The 15,058-nt window shown below is 45.8% G+C and overlaps 1 long non-coding RNA gene and 1 pseudogene across 9 annotated transcripts; both read left to right on the top strand.

Moving 5' to 3' along the window:
* The first annotated feature begins 376 nt into the window (after positions 1-376).
* On the top strand, positions 377-1,660 carry LOC126994648 (uncharacterized). Of its 9 annotated transcripts, XR_007749372.1 has the most exons (5): positions 377-613; positions 745-825; positions 961-987; positions 1,170-1,196; positions 1,300-1,660. It is a non-coding gene; the product is annotated as an uncharacterized LOC126994648 (long non-coding RNA). The 9 variants fall into 9 exon arrangements; XR_007749374.1 differs by lacking the exon at positions 961-987; XR_007749371.1 differs by lacking the exon at positions 1,170-1,196.
* Positions 1,661-9,787: 8,127 nt separating this feature from the next.
* Positions 9,788-15,058, top strand: part of LOC126994645 (protein Wnt-7b-like) — an 8,995-nt pseudogene continuing 3,724 nt past the window's right edge.

The following is a 15,058-nucleotide window of genomic DNA, read 5'->3' as shown; positions in this document are numbered from 1 at the left end:
GCCTTCCTGGCGAGCGTCGCAGGGCTCAGGGCTCCGGCAGGGCGCCTCGGCTCCCCCGGAGCGTCCACGGAGGTGTCGGAGATCCCGAGGGTCCGGGGGTTGGGGGGGCGTGAAGTGGCAAGACATGCAGTTACTGACCTCTTATTAGCCAGACGACGCGTTAATGACACGTTCCAATGGAAGGTTCGACGCATGGGGAGGTACAATTCCCCTAAGCAAGGCAAGTGTCATGCCAACTACGATAAAAAACGAAAAATACAAAAAAAATACAAAAACAAAAAATCCAAAAAAAATTGTCTTGTTTTGCTTTGTTTAAAGCGTCTTGTATGTTGGTATGGCGGGTCTTCTCTGGGGAGGAGACTAACGCGTTCAACATACAAAACCAGGAAAAGACGACATGGAAACACCGAGAGAAGGAAGGGAAAGAAGGGAACACCAGAAGAAGGAAAATGAAGAGAAGTAACACTAGAAGAAGGCATATGAAGTAACACAAGAAGAAGGAAGTTGAAAAGAGTAACACAAGAAGAAGGAATTTGAAAAGAGTAACACAAGAAGAGGGAATTTGAAAAGAGTAACACAGAAGAAGGTATTGAAAAGAGTTACACAGAAGAAGGTATTGAAAGAGTAACACAGAAGAAGGTATTGAAAGAGTAACACAGAAGAAGGTATTGAAAAGAGTAACACAGAAGAAGGTATTGAAAGAGTAACACAGAAGAAGGTATTGAAAGAGTAACACAGAAGAAGGTATTGAAAAGAGTAACACAGAAGAAGGTATTGAAAAGAGTAACACAGAAGAAGGTATTGAAAAGAGTTACACAGAAGAAGGTATTGAAAATAGTAACAAAGAAGAAGGTTTTGTAAAGAGTTACACAGAATAATGTATTTAAAAGAGTTACACAGAAGAAGGTATTGAAAAGAGTTACACATAAGAAGGTATTGAAAAGAGTAACACAGAAGAAGGTATTGAAAAGAGTAACACAGAAGAAGGTATTGAAAAGAGTTACACATAAGAAGGTATTGAAAGAGTTACAGAAGAAGGTATTGAAAGAGTTACACAGAAGAAGGTATTGAAAGAGTAACACAGAAGAAGGTATTGAAAGAGTTACACAGAAGAAGGTATTGAAAAGAGTTACACAGAAGAAGGTATTGAAAGAGTTACACAGAAGAAGGTATTGAAAAGAGTAACACAGAAGAAGGTATTGAAAGAGTTACACAGAAGAAGGTATTGAAAGAGTTACACAGAAGAAGGTATTGAAAAGAGTTACAGAAGAAGGTATTGAAAGAGTTACACAGAAGAAGGTATTGAAAAGAGTTACACAGAAGAAGGTATTGAAAAGAGTTACACAGAAGAAGGTATTGAAAAGAGTTACACAGAAGAAGGTATTGAAAAGAGTTACACAGAAGAAGGTATTGAAAAGAGTAACACAAGAAGAAGGAATTTGAAGAGAAATAACACAAGAAGAAGAAATGTGAAGTAACACCAGAAGGAAAATGCAGAGAAGTAACACTAGAAAAATGAAAATGGAAATGAAAAGAATCATCCACCTTTCGGCCCAAACCAACATCACAAAATTATGGGCGAGTCTCTTCTGGGAGGAAAGCGGCTCGTTCAGACCCAGGAACACCAGAAAGGATGATAGAAACATCAAGAAAAGGAAAACAGAAAAGTCATCCACCTTTCGGCCCCTGGGGCCGCAGGGTGGGTGACGGGTGAATCTCCTCTGGGGAGAAGGAGGCTAACCCACACAGTCAAGATAGAGGATAGAGAAAGGAAATTAAATCATCGAGAAAAGAAAATGAAATTACAATATCAAGAAAATAACTAAAAAGTCATCGAGCTTTCGGCCCCTGGGGCCCTGGGGGCGAGTGACAGGTGAGTCTTCTGGGAGGAGGAGGCTCATCCACAGCCAGCAACACCAACAGAAAGAAAAGAAAAGAAAACATCAAGAGAAAGAAAAAGAAACAAGAGAAAAGAAAAGGAAAGAAAAAAAAAAAAAAAAAAAAAAAGCAAAACAAGACAAAACAAAACAAAACAAAATAAAACAAATTAAAACAACATAATAAATAAATAAATAAACAACCCAATAACAAACAATATAATTTAGCTACTGGGACTGCTCAAACGATCGAGATCAGCTTGGAAGTGTTCTTTATCCGTTGTCGTAGTGACTCTGCTGGCTATGTTTGTGTCGTCGGCAAATTTCGATATTTTACACGATAGCCCCTCGTCAATGTCATTTACGTACACTAAAAACAGAACAGGTCCCAACATCGACCCTGTGGAACACCGCTTTTGACATCTCGCCAGTCAGATAACATAAGAACATAAGAACGTTGGAATCTGCAAGAGGCCGGTAGGCCTATACAAGGCAGTTCCTTTGACCCTAAACTCCCGTGTATCTAACCCCACCTAGTATCGCTGTCCATGAATTTATCTAATCTATTTTTGAATGTGACAATTGTATTGGCACTCACCACATGACTGCTAAGCCTATTCCACTCATCCACAACCCTGTTGGTAAACCAATTTTTGCCTATGTCCCTGTTAAATCTGAATTTATCCAGTTTAAACCCATTACTACGTGTCCTACCCGGTTCTCTTACCAACAAACCTTATGAATATCTCCCTTATTAAAGCCCTTCATCCATTTATAAACCTCGATCATGTCTCCACGCACCCTTCGCCTTTCTCGAGAGTGCAAGTTTAACTGTTTGAGTCTCCTCGTATGGCAAGTTTCTCAACCCCTGGATCATCTAAGTCATCCTCCTCTGCACTGATTCTAACATTTTGATATCCATTCTATAGTAAGGTGACCAAAACTGAACCGCATAGTCAAGATGAGGTCTAACTAATGCTAAATATAGTTTGAGGAAGACTTCGGCGCTTCTGTTGCTTGTTTTTGAAGCCTTACTGGGTGTCGGAGATTGCATGATTGTCTTCTAGAAACTTAACAAGTTTGTCTCTAATGATCTTTTCGAGTATTTCTCCTGCCACTGATGTCAAACTTATGGGCCTGTAGTTTAATGCAACACTTTTGTCTCCTTTTTTGAAAATCTGTGTTACGTTCGCCATCTTCCAGTCTTCCGGGACCTTATTCAGTTGAGCTGACCGGTTGAACATATTAGTGAGTGATTGAATTATTTGTTGTTTAAGCTCTTTTAATGACCGCGGGGACAAACTGTCAGGCCCCGCTGACTTGTTCGTGTCGAGTTTGTCCAAATACTTTTTCACTTCTCCGCGGGTCAGGGCCCTCAGCAATGGTTTCGATGTCCTCGACTGTGAATACGGATGCTAAGTTAGTGTTGAGGATTGTGGCCATTTGTTTACTGTTCCGAGTTACTGATCCAGTCTCGTCTGTCAGGGGACCAGTATTGGATATATGTTTTTCGATCTGATGTATGTGAATAATTTTTTGAGTTGGTCTTGATGTTGCGCGCTATTTGTTCATCATAGTTGCGTTTATTACCTTCTAATAAGGGTGCGACAAGCTTTTAGGCTGGTGTGGTACTGTGTGCGGGCTTCGGCAGTGTCATTCTCTTTCATTAGATTATAAAAAAAAAAAAAGTTTACCGCCCTTTTTAATTCTCTGGACATTCACGGTGGATCTACGGCACCATTTACTCGCCTGGGTTTCGTAGGCACTGTAGCCTTCTCTACTCCCAAAAGCTTATCTTTGAAGTCGTTCCACACGTTGTTGATTGTATTGTCGGTGAGGTTAAGTTGGTCCCAGGTCGCAGGAGGAAGCAGCTCACGGGCTAGGTTGAAATTTGATTTTTTGTAGTCTGGTATCACTGACAGATTGTCTACGAGTTTGTGACATATGTTGACATTAAAACGGATTTAGTGGTGATCGCAACCATGAATTTTCTCACCATTTTCACAGTCGCGAATGAGGTCGGGTCCGCTTACTAATACCAAATCCGGCAGATTGTTTTCTCTTGTCGGTTGAGTTACAACTTGAGTGAGGAACGAATCCTTAACCATTTCTATAAGTCTGTTATTACTTATCAAGGAGGAGGAGGAGGAGGAGGAGGAAGAAGAAGAAGAAGAAGAAGAAGAAGAAGAAGAAGAAGAAGAAGAAGAAGAAAAGAGGAACAAGAAGAAGCAGAAAATTCATAAAAAGAGCTCTACCGCCGCCTCCTCCTTATGCTTGTTTCCATGTTTCCATGTTTCCTGCTTGATTAGGGAGTGTTCATGAACTTGTGTAATGAATAAGCTCAACACCAGGGAGAGGAGGAAGAGGAGGAGAAATTGAAAGAAGAAACAAGAGAGAGAGAGAGAGAGAGAGAGAGAGAGAGAGAGAGAGAGAGAGAGAGAGAGATGACCTCTGTACCTGGAAGACTGTCTGTAATTGGAAGACTCATCATTAAAAACTCTGCTTTCTAATGAGGATAATCGAGCTAATGAAGATACACGTACGGTACATATGTTCGATTACTGTTGCTTCTTGTCTTTAGCGTTCTGTCCTCCTTTCATTGTTTATATTGCCTGCAGACGATTCATTCCTCATGTTTACAAGCTACGAAGACGGAAAATAAGGAAACGGAAGGGAAATAAAAATAAAAGGATGAATAGCGAGATGAAAAAGCCAAAACAAGAAGATGAGGAAGAACTTAACAGAAAAAAACGAAAAAAAACAATGAAAAAAAGAAAATATGCTTTGGAAGATAAGGAGGAGGAGAAGGAGGAAAACGAGGAGACAAAGAAGAAAATTGAGGAAGAACAAGAAAATAAGAAAAAAAGCATCGTTGTGGAGAGTATTGCTGTGTTGAAGTCGAGCTTAAACACCGCGGCACAGCACACACAGCCTTGCCCTCTCCACAGCCGCAGCACAGACACGCCGCCCCTTTGCCCAGGCCGCTGACACTCCCGACGCAGCAGCGGCTAAATACCAAGCGACACCCTCCTTGCATTATTGAAATGGCCAGCGCTCTCCCCCACCTCCTCCTCCTCCTTCTCCTTCTACTTGCCCTCCTTCTCTTCCTCCACCACCTCCTCTTCCTCCTTGCCCTGCTTGCCACCCTCCTCCTCCTCCTCTTCCTCCTCCTCTTCAACCCTGCCCTTTGAACTCACTCTACCTCCTCTTCATTGCTCTCTTTGCACGCTCCCTTCTCACGCTACCATTTTCCATCTCGTTTCTTTCTTTCTTCTCCCATTTCTCCATCTCCTACTATTCCTCCTCCATCTCCTCCTCCTCCTCCTTCTTCTCTTTCTCCTCCTCCAGCCCTCTAGTGATCTCTGACCCTCTCTCTCTTCCCCTCGCTTCCGCACACTCCACCACAGATTATAACTATTAGTCTCTTCATCTTGACAAGGCATTATCTCCTTTTTCACCTGCATTTCCTTCGCTTCCTCTTCTTCTCAATGTCTGTGTGTGTGTGTGTGTGTGTGTGTGTGTGTGTGTGTGTGTGTGTGTGTGTGTGTGTGTGTGGTGTGCGTGCAGGCGGGCGAGGGCAGGCCGGGGGGCACATGGCATTGTTGGGCATTCAGTTGCGTTCTCGGCGTGTCGTGGCGAGACCCTCCTCCCGTTACTCATCCCTGCCTGTTGTTGGTCTGTTTCACTTTTCCTTGGGGGACATTATGAGTTCATTGTTTCTCATCGTGTGTCTAACGGGGCTTCTTTCTCCTTTTTTTAACATTTCTATATAAGTTGCTGTTTTTGTCTTGGATAGTTAGGTTACGTGGGGTTAGGTTTACAGGAGTCGCCTTGTTTAAGCCTACTGGCCTCTTGCAGACTCTTAATTTATGTACTTATAATTTTTTGGCGCATGACGTAACTTACTCATGCATAATATATCCTATCGTTAGTGTCTAGTATCTTGTGGTCAACTCAACTCCGTCATGATACTCCTGCCGGCCTTTATTTTCTCCATAATGCTAATAATAATTTCTATTCGTCCTCCACTGTTGTGTACCATCATATAAGACCGCCAGAACACTAATTAAAGAACATTTCTTTGGACGTATCTTTCTCTGTCACATAGAAGTATTCCTTTGTTATTCACTTAATCATGTTTACACTTACATGTGAATTTGTTACTTTTTTTGCCCTTGAGTTGTTTCCTCTAGTGTAAAAAAATGCAATAAACTCGTTTTTCATCGGCAATTCGATTCTTCTGTCTTAGCACATGGTTATTAAAGTTTCAAAATTGGACGTCTTTACATCTTACTGTACATCGCAATGGTGCTGAAGCTATATTTTTGCATATTAGTGATGAGTTTTTCTTGGGTAAATAGTTTTCATTCCGTGTATGACATAAAATTCCGCATGTTGTCTCCAGTGCTGTACTATTACTGGCGCTGCCTCTCATAAGTCTGGCGGCCAGAGTTTGTGAGATACCCTTCAGTAGGCGGAACAAAGGGCGGTTGTCAGGTAAGCAAACACGCATCAGCCGGGCCATGCTCCGGAGTTTAGGCATGACAGAGGTAAATATACTAAGAATATCGTGACATTGACAGTGCAGCTTACAGCTCCATTAACTCCAGTTTATGTAAAAATCCCAAATTAGAACTGAAAGTTACATTAGAGTGTAAAGTTATGCCATAAATAATGCCAATGAGTGTAATTGTCGACGTGGGTGCGTGTTTTTCCGGTAATTTTATATGCTACGACGTTGATGAATGCATCCCAGTGTGTTACGGAATGACCAGTATGTGTTCTCTGCCGCATTCAGGTCAGGCCGGACATGCTTGAGCACCAGGCATTCCACCGACGTGCCTGAGGCGTGTGTTGACAAGGAGCGGCGGCGGCCACGGGTCAGGGCGGCGGGATACAGAGCGGCCGTCGCCGACTTGATGGCCGTGTGGCCGTCTCAATGATGTAATTTTAGGGCAGGGTGGCTATGGAGATGCCTTGGCGTTTCTCTTGCCAGTCCGTCTGGAAAACAATTTCAGCTTAGGCATTTATGTAGAATTTGATTGTTCCAAAAACAGTTTCTGTGAAGAGAGCTAGAACGTTTTAGTTTTATGCCAAAACATTGTTATTCTTAAGCATTGTTATACACCACTCGATTAAAAGTACTATATTTGTGTGTGTGTGTGTGTGTGTGTGTGTGTGTGTGTGTGTGTGTGTGTGTGTGTGTGTGTGTGTGTGTGTGTGTAATAATAATAATAATAATAATAAACGGCTTATTAAATGGTAGCAGCTGTAAAGCTGAAAATATACACGTTACAAATACACTTTTAAAATATAAAAGAAAAAAGAAAAAAGGGAAAATGTACAATATGAAAGTTATATGTGGGTCTGGGGTGGTGGGGGGAGGTGAGGTGGTGGAATGCAGTGCGCTGGTGCGGTAGGAGGAGGAGGAGGAGGAGGTGTGTGTGTGTGTGTGTGTGTGTGTGTGTGTGTGTGTGTGTGTGTGTGTGTGTGTGTGTGTGTGTGTGTAACTAACTCACTCTCTGATCAAGAGATGGACTCTTGAACCAATCGATACCCCTCCCAGAGAGCTTTGATCTCATTTAACTGACCTTTGAGTATACGTGGGACCTCGCCTATCAGTCCTTTCATCTCCCTTCCTCCGGAGGGGACAGCAGCCAATCCTTATCAGCAGAAGCAGCTTTCGACCTGAGAAAGGCTCGAACCTCGATATACTGTGTTGGCAGACTGAGAATTTAACCACAACACCAAGGGAGCGTTTTTTTTTTTTTTTGTGGGTGTGTGTGTGTGTGTGTGTGTGTGCGGGCTTGTGCGTGCGTGCGTGTGGGTGCTATCATCATATCACAAGAGGTACGCGAGAGACCACTTAGCAGGTAACGCCTCTCGTCATAATTGCTTCGTTACCGTTATCAGCAGCAATTATGAGCTAATTACTCGTCGTCCAGCCCCGGCGTAGAGATACCATCGCCTGTGCCCATGACCGACTGCGCCCCCGACAGGCCTACTGGAAACAATTTGTCCAGGTATTTGGTGGTCACAGCGGGGCGCCTCAGCGGTGAGATATTATGGGCCTCGCCGCCCCTCCCTGGCACCCCAGCACATGTATGGGGCAGGTGACGCGCCGCCCCTGCCGCAGGAGTCCAGAAAATCAGTGCTCATTTTTTCGTACTGCGACCGCGTTTTATTTCAAGTGTCATCTTCCTGACCAATTTGAAAGCCTCCCGACAATGCCAGGAGCTGTGTGCTTCCCGCCATTTGGTGTTTAGTTGTCTGTACGTAGAAGTGACGATCTGATGCGTATAGTCTGTCGCTACGCAGTGCTGGGGCGTCGTGTGCGTTCAGTGGAGTCTTGCAGTGGGATATGTTTACCAATTTGTACGCACCAGACCAATTAGCTCTCATAAGAAAAGACACCACTGGAAAGTTGAAAATTTTAATTAAGTATAATAATGAAATAATATTAAAAGGAAATATGTAAACTTCATCAGGACTATATCAATGTTCCTATGCATTGGTTAAAATCACAACAGTAACATCGGTTTCTGATATGACCTACGTGGAAGGAGGCGGACGATAATAAAGCGTATAGGTGGACAGCTGCCTCCACACCAAGGCTCCGTGGTTTGCTAGGCCCTTTTTTCTGCCCAGGCGAAGCGATGATGGCTTGAAATAATGAACCGACGAGGTACTTCTGAGGATGGCTGCTCAGACAGCCCAGCAGACCAGCCAATTAATGTTCAAACGATGTGCAAGACGCTGACGAGTAACTGAATAAATGTTTTATTCATCAGTTGTTGAACTTCATTTAGTAGAAAAAAATATTGAAAAAGGAGAAGTTCGATTAATGGAAGTTGTAGCTTCAGGCAGCGGAGGGCGTCCGTACCCCTGGCATCCTAGAGGTGTGCCTACCTGGAAATGTACGGAAAACATTTTATCTGAGCATGCCTTTCCTGAAGCCCTAGCGTGGCATAACAAGGACTAGATTTCTTGGATAACAGTGGTTTCATTTTTTTTTTTTTTTTTACGCGATCGCTACAGCTTCTCGACCATCACTCTCACTTCACCACCTTCCACCGATCCATCCATCCATCCCTCCACCAACAACCTCCACCCTACGTTTATTTACATCTTCCACTATCAGTCTCTCCCTTCCTCCATCCCTTCACCAACGTCTACCCGTCCACAGCATCCACTTCCTCCCACTAATAACTTCCACCCATCGTCCACCCAAAGCTCCACCCTCCCTCCGACACCAACTCTCGCCCTGCCCCGCCGACCCCTCCCAGCCCCTCCTGAACTGCCCTGCCCCTACGCCAGGCCATCCCGGGACGGAGAACAAACAAACGAGGCGCCCTGTGACTAGGATTGCCCAAAATAGGAGAAAAAAAAATTCATTACAAATTCATGGAGGATCACGAGGAATGGGTTTTGTGGTAGTACATGATGATAGGATGCTCTCTCTCTCTCTCTCTCTCTCTCTCTCTCGACAGTAAGTTACTAAGTTAAAGATACACAGATACTTTTATTCATTTAGTCTTAAGATGCACTGACGAGCTGACACTCTCCTATCCCTGCGATGCGCGGCTCACGTCACACCCGGAGGCTGAAGACAACACCCAGCAAGAGTATTTACACTTCTCGTACATATCATTATGCTCTGAAGTTGATTTTCACCGCCGCGAGTGCACGTATTCCGGGATTAATTCACACATCTCGGTACAGATCAGGCATAAATGGCTACATAGAAGTACGGTATATTTGGGGACATATCCGTCGCATTGGTCCTTGAGCCTGTAGTGGCTACGAACCCATCACCGCGGGACACGAGCCAGCGTGACATCCGAGGTATCTCAGTTTGGCTTCCCCAGGTTTCCCCAGGTGCCCATTGATCAACCATCCCGAAAGGTGGAATGAACAGCTGGGTGAGTTGCACGCCGGCCGGCCACGGCAGGATTCGAAACTTGATAATTCCTGTATCCTTTTTCCTGCATCTTAATCTTACCTGGAACTGTAAGTTATTTTGTTACTTTTTTGCAATCGTTGGGCTTTAAAGTCAAAATTCTGGCTATGCCGCAGGTTTCAATTCACCTTACTTTTCTTCGTAAACTCGACAGCAAATCACTTAAAAATAGAGCCATTTTAATGGGAAAACACTTTACAACACTGCCAAAAGTGTGTCATTACTGGTGTCAAAAATATCAAGTGGCATAAACTACTGTTAAAGAAACACGGAATGTAGATATCAGTTTCAAGGTTGGACAGGAAGTGTTTACAATCACTGGCGGTGAGCTGCCCTGCACGGCGACGAGTGACATCACGTGTACGAATTGGCTCACTGAAAATATCAAGGCTAGTTAGGAGGGACGCTGTTCAGTGAGCTAACAAGTGTGTCACACGAGGCACGTTCTGTGAGTATTCGGCTGGAATTACTTAAAACTACGTGAGAAAAGAACTAGAAGGATTGTAAAGAGTGAGGGCTGACGCAGCGCATCCAAGGCGTCGCCCTACCACTGTGCTATACTTGATGGCGGCCATTTATTTATGGAAATAGTAATTTAGGTAATACAGTGTTTTCAGAAGCATTGTGATGACATTAATATTAGGGAACAAAAGTATTGTAGGAACTCGGCCCCAGAAAGCAATGCAAAACACGAGTATACCGCCGCTAGCAGACAGCTGAGGTGGCGCGTTTACACTTGACCGACTCCTCTGTTATGCTAATCGTGGCGGAGATTCCCTTCTCCCTCGGCGATACACGCAGGGATGGCGCAACACCCCCGGCAATCAAAGAGCTTCACGGCCGCTAAGTATAGGCCAAACTTCCCTGGTCATTAAGTCCAACCCTCCACTCGCCGGCAGCCTCGGGGCGGTCATCTGTCCGGCATCCTAATACCCATGATTGGGCACCGCAGCCTCTCCATGCGGCCCCGGTGAGCCTGGGCCACCCCGGGCCCTGGAGAGGAAAGACTGGCACACGTAGCTTTGTAGACCTTTAAAGCTGAGATATTTTTTTAAAGAAAACAATAGTGTTTACTATTTTTCTCGAGAAGCAGCACAAATAGTATGCAGTGTAGTCCGTCTCTTACTTTTGAACTGGCTAAAGAATGAAACCGACTTAGTTATGCAACGTGCGTGTATGATGTATCCCTCAATCTTCGCCATAATGGTGAGTTGCTACGTGCTCGACGTCGATATTCCGAAACAGGCAATGTGGAGGTTGGGATGATGGTGGCAATGCGCCAGACGATGACGAGTAATGTCAGTGTCTGCATACTCGTTTTTGTCATGGGTGTATCGGGACGCAAGGCTGGTCTGGGGAAGTACATGGTAGCCCACACATGGTTTGAAAAGGCTCGGACAATGACATAGTGCGTAGAGTCGTGTGGCGTAAGTTCGTGTGTGGTGGCGCTTCACATCATGATGCATTGCAGGTCGTCCCAACACTAACGTATACTTAATCTGCCTCCCCCTCACCCCATCTTTCCTTTCCCCCAGGACGGTGTCGTCAGCGGGGGTCCTGGGCGCCCACCTGCTGTGCTCGCGGGTGCCCGGCCTCACGCCCCGCCAGAGCCGCATCTGTACGCGGGCGCCTGACGCCATGGTGGCCATCAGTGAAGGTGCGAGGGCGGGCCTGCGAGAGTGCCAGCGGCAGTTCCAGCATCATCGGTGGAACTGTTCCCTGGCGTCTACCAACAGCAGCGCGTTCGGCCACATCGTTCTTGTGGGTCAGTTAATAATGGCTGGCGAGGTTTCATCCATGCTTTTCTAAACTACACATTTCAGACATTGATTGATATTATGCAGCTTGTATGGCACTTACTAACACAAAGATGGAAGCGAGCACCGTGACAGTAACACCCTCGTTCTCACTCGTCAGGATGTTACTTGTACTTCTGTCGCTCAGGATCATGTGTAATAATCATAATATAAGAGTAAGGCGATATAGTCATTCATGTTTCTGGGCTTCTAAAACTCCAGATAAACCTCTTAAAGTAGCCCGAGCTGCACGTACTGCATTGCATCCCTGACCATTAAGCTGTCGTGGAGGGGAAGGTATATGTAGCCTTTCTCCGCACTTGAGCATGGGATTAACCCTTGCGACATATCAACAAGCCATCCCCGCTCCCAGAGGCTCTCAGCGACCGTGTCCCCATTATTCTCCCGCCGCCGGGCAAGGGTGAGCACACAGCGCCCCACAAGGGTTGCTTCGTCCCCTCAACACGTGCGCACCGTTCCTTTTCACGTCTCTTTCACTGCTCCCTGCCTGAGCCCCTGTTCCCCCTACTTCTCTCCTTCTTTGCCCTCAGCTCTATTTGTTTACGTAATAGCATGTAATCATCGTTTTATACCGATTGTCATTTTTGTTCTCTAAAACCCAATTCAAAGGTCCATTAGCCTGGTGAGATCCCCCCAGGACATGGTCAGCTTGCCATATTTCTTCACCGAACAACACTCTTCTCGTAAACCTTCCTACAAGATGAGCAGGATTCTTATGAGTGTTTACCAATTACGTGTCCGTGTTCATGTAACTTTCAACTTGCTCAAAACTCCTCTCGAAGATGATCTGCAGACCGATTTACTGCGTGACGTGCTCACTATTCAGGGACTGGCCTGCACTCCCTCTTTGTGAAAGCGTTGTGGACAGTCAATGAAGAAAGTCTTTTGTGCCACCAGTCTTAACAATCAGTTACGGTACATTCTCCTGGATGATCCTTTTCTAACGGAGGGAATCTGGCACAAAAGCCACCAATGAGGCTCGCTGCCCGCGGACATTATCTTACAAAAACCAAGGGGAGTGAGTTGAGCAGGGCAGGATGGGGCCCCGGACTGAACCAGATCATTTGTCGCATCACGAAGCCTGTATGGCCGGGGACAAGAAAACACCCGCCCTGCCATCCGCCCGGTGGCGTAGTTTGTGCTGGGGGCGCAGCTCCTCTTTCAGTGGCAGATGCACATTAACTGAACACATTAATTATGAACGCTAAAGTTGATGTATGTTTTCACATTATCAGACAACTTTTACAGCATTCGTAAGATGCAAAATATATAAATGCTGGGTCTTTCTGAGTTCACTCTCGACTTCCACCAGCGCTGGCCACACCCATCTCTGAGGGGAGGGGAGGGAGCCAGTGTGTGGTCAGCGTGGCCATCATTGCACCGAAAGTAAAATTTATTAGTAATAAATGTCATGCCTTGAACCCCCTTAATGGCCGGCCTCAGCCCCACCAGCCACGCGTCCCCTACAATTTTGTATATAAATCACTCGTAGCGCTGGTGCCAGAACCGGTTGGGTTTCTTTATCTGTGTGCCCGTTTTCTGGCGTTGTAACGACCCATCAGCAAGTATCCGCATGAAATCTGTGACGAGAATACCTCACATGGCTTATGTGATTCTGCGACGCCATATGTACATGCCTGACATAAAGTGCAGACAGCAAACTGTGGGTCATTTTCGGCATATAATCTCGTGGAGGCAAGACGTTAAACATAACGCCACAGAACTCTTCAGTGCTGCTGCTCCCGCCATCAGCCCTCGGGACATCACCATCGAGGGGTCGCCCGGTGATTATGACGAAAAAGGCAAACACACGCAGACAGGCCGCCCTTGAATGTGGCATTGCTGGGTTATTGCCGCACCGGTGGCCTGGGGCAGCAGTCCTTCACCCGCTTCTTCCGAACGCCGCATTACACGCAAAGAATGTCTTGGAATCAAATAATTGTCTTGATGTTAATTAGTTTTTTCAGGAATTCATAAATAAGTAACAGCGAACATGGTCTGATTTGTCGTAACTCAGTTGTGTTGGTCTACGGAAAAGAATATACAATGACTTCTTGGTGTGGTTACCTGGATGGCTGAAGGCTTCCTTGACATTTTTTTTCTCAACAAAGGAAAGTTCCTAGTGTATTAATCTCTTGTGAATTATGACAGCTATGCTTCTAAAAAACAAAAATATTAATGGATGTCAGGTTAGTTATTGACAACAGGAACAGTTCAGTGCGGTGAGCGATGGTGCACCTCTGAAGGCCCTCACCTGTTCTCCCTCACCAATCCTCTCACTGGTATCCACAGGGAGCCGCGAGGCCGCCTACACGTACGCGGTGACCAGCGCGGGAGTCACCCACAGCGTCACGACCGCCTGCTCCCGTGGCAACATCTCCACCTTTGGCTGTGACGACCGCAGGCGAGGGCGGTACAGTTCTTCCGGGTGGAAATGGGGCGGCTGCAGCGCCGACATTAGGTGAGAGGTGCATGTTAAGAATGTCCTGTTTGAACTCTTCATTCTCCTGGACATATATATCACAGACTTACTGTCAATGCATGCCCCAATACAACATATATGAAAGATGATAAACGCGGGGCATTCAGAATGAAGCAAGCTTACGTGTGCATGTACACCAAACAGCGTACTTTCATACACAGGACACCCAAACACTGATATACCAACACTCACAATAATGAGACAGATTCAACAAGTTACGCACGCAGCCCCATACTCATCGGCCCCTTGTTCCTTCCTCCTCCCGGCCGCTTGCAGGTTCGGGGTCAGGTTCGCGAGGAAGTTCCTGGACGCCCGCGAGGTGGAGGGGGACGGCCGCGCCCTCATGAACCTGCACAACAACCGGCGGGACGCAGGGTTAGTGTCCGGGGCGCCGCCTCCACAAGGCAGCGGCGGCTCCGTGCATGCTCACCAGAAACTGTTCTTGCTTAGAAAATTTGCATATTGTTGCCCTACTTGTCCCTGCTCCCACTATTCTCCAATTTTTTCCTTTGCACATGCGGCTGTTAGAAGTGTAATAATTGTTACTAAAGGTACTTTAGTTATCTCTCTTCTAGCACTATTTTTTTAATACTTTTCCTTTTGAGCATATTAATATTGCTGCTAAGAATAATATGCGCATCCGTGGAGCAGTGGTCAGCGCGCCTGGTTATGAATCCACGGGCCTGGATTCGAATCCTGGCCTGGACAGTCGGCGTGCAGCTCACCCAGCTGTTCATCCTCCCTTCCGGGCTGGTCGATAAATTGGTACCTGGGGAAACCTGGGGAAGGTAAGCTGTGGCAATCCCGGATATCACATTAGCCCGTGTCCCGGGGTATTGGGTTCTTCCTTAACACAGACTCAAAAGGCCAAAGGTACAGAGATGAGCACCGCAGCACGCGCAGCTATAGCGTATGCACCCGC

This window comes from Eriocheir sinensis, unplaced genomic scaffold, assembly GCF_024679095.1.
Source record: "Eriocheir sinensis breed Jianghai 21 unplaced genomic scaffold, ASM2467909v1 Scaffold842, whole genome shotgun sequence".
NCBI classification, from domain to species: Eukaryota; Metazoa; Arthropoda; class Malacostraca; order Decapoda; family Varunidae; genus Eriocheir; species Eriocheir sinensis.
The sequence above is the reverse complement of the archived record's forward strand: the minus strand, read 5'-3'. Positions and strand labels throughout refer to the sequence as shown.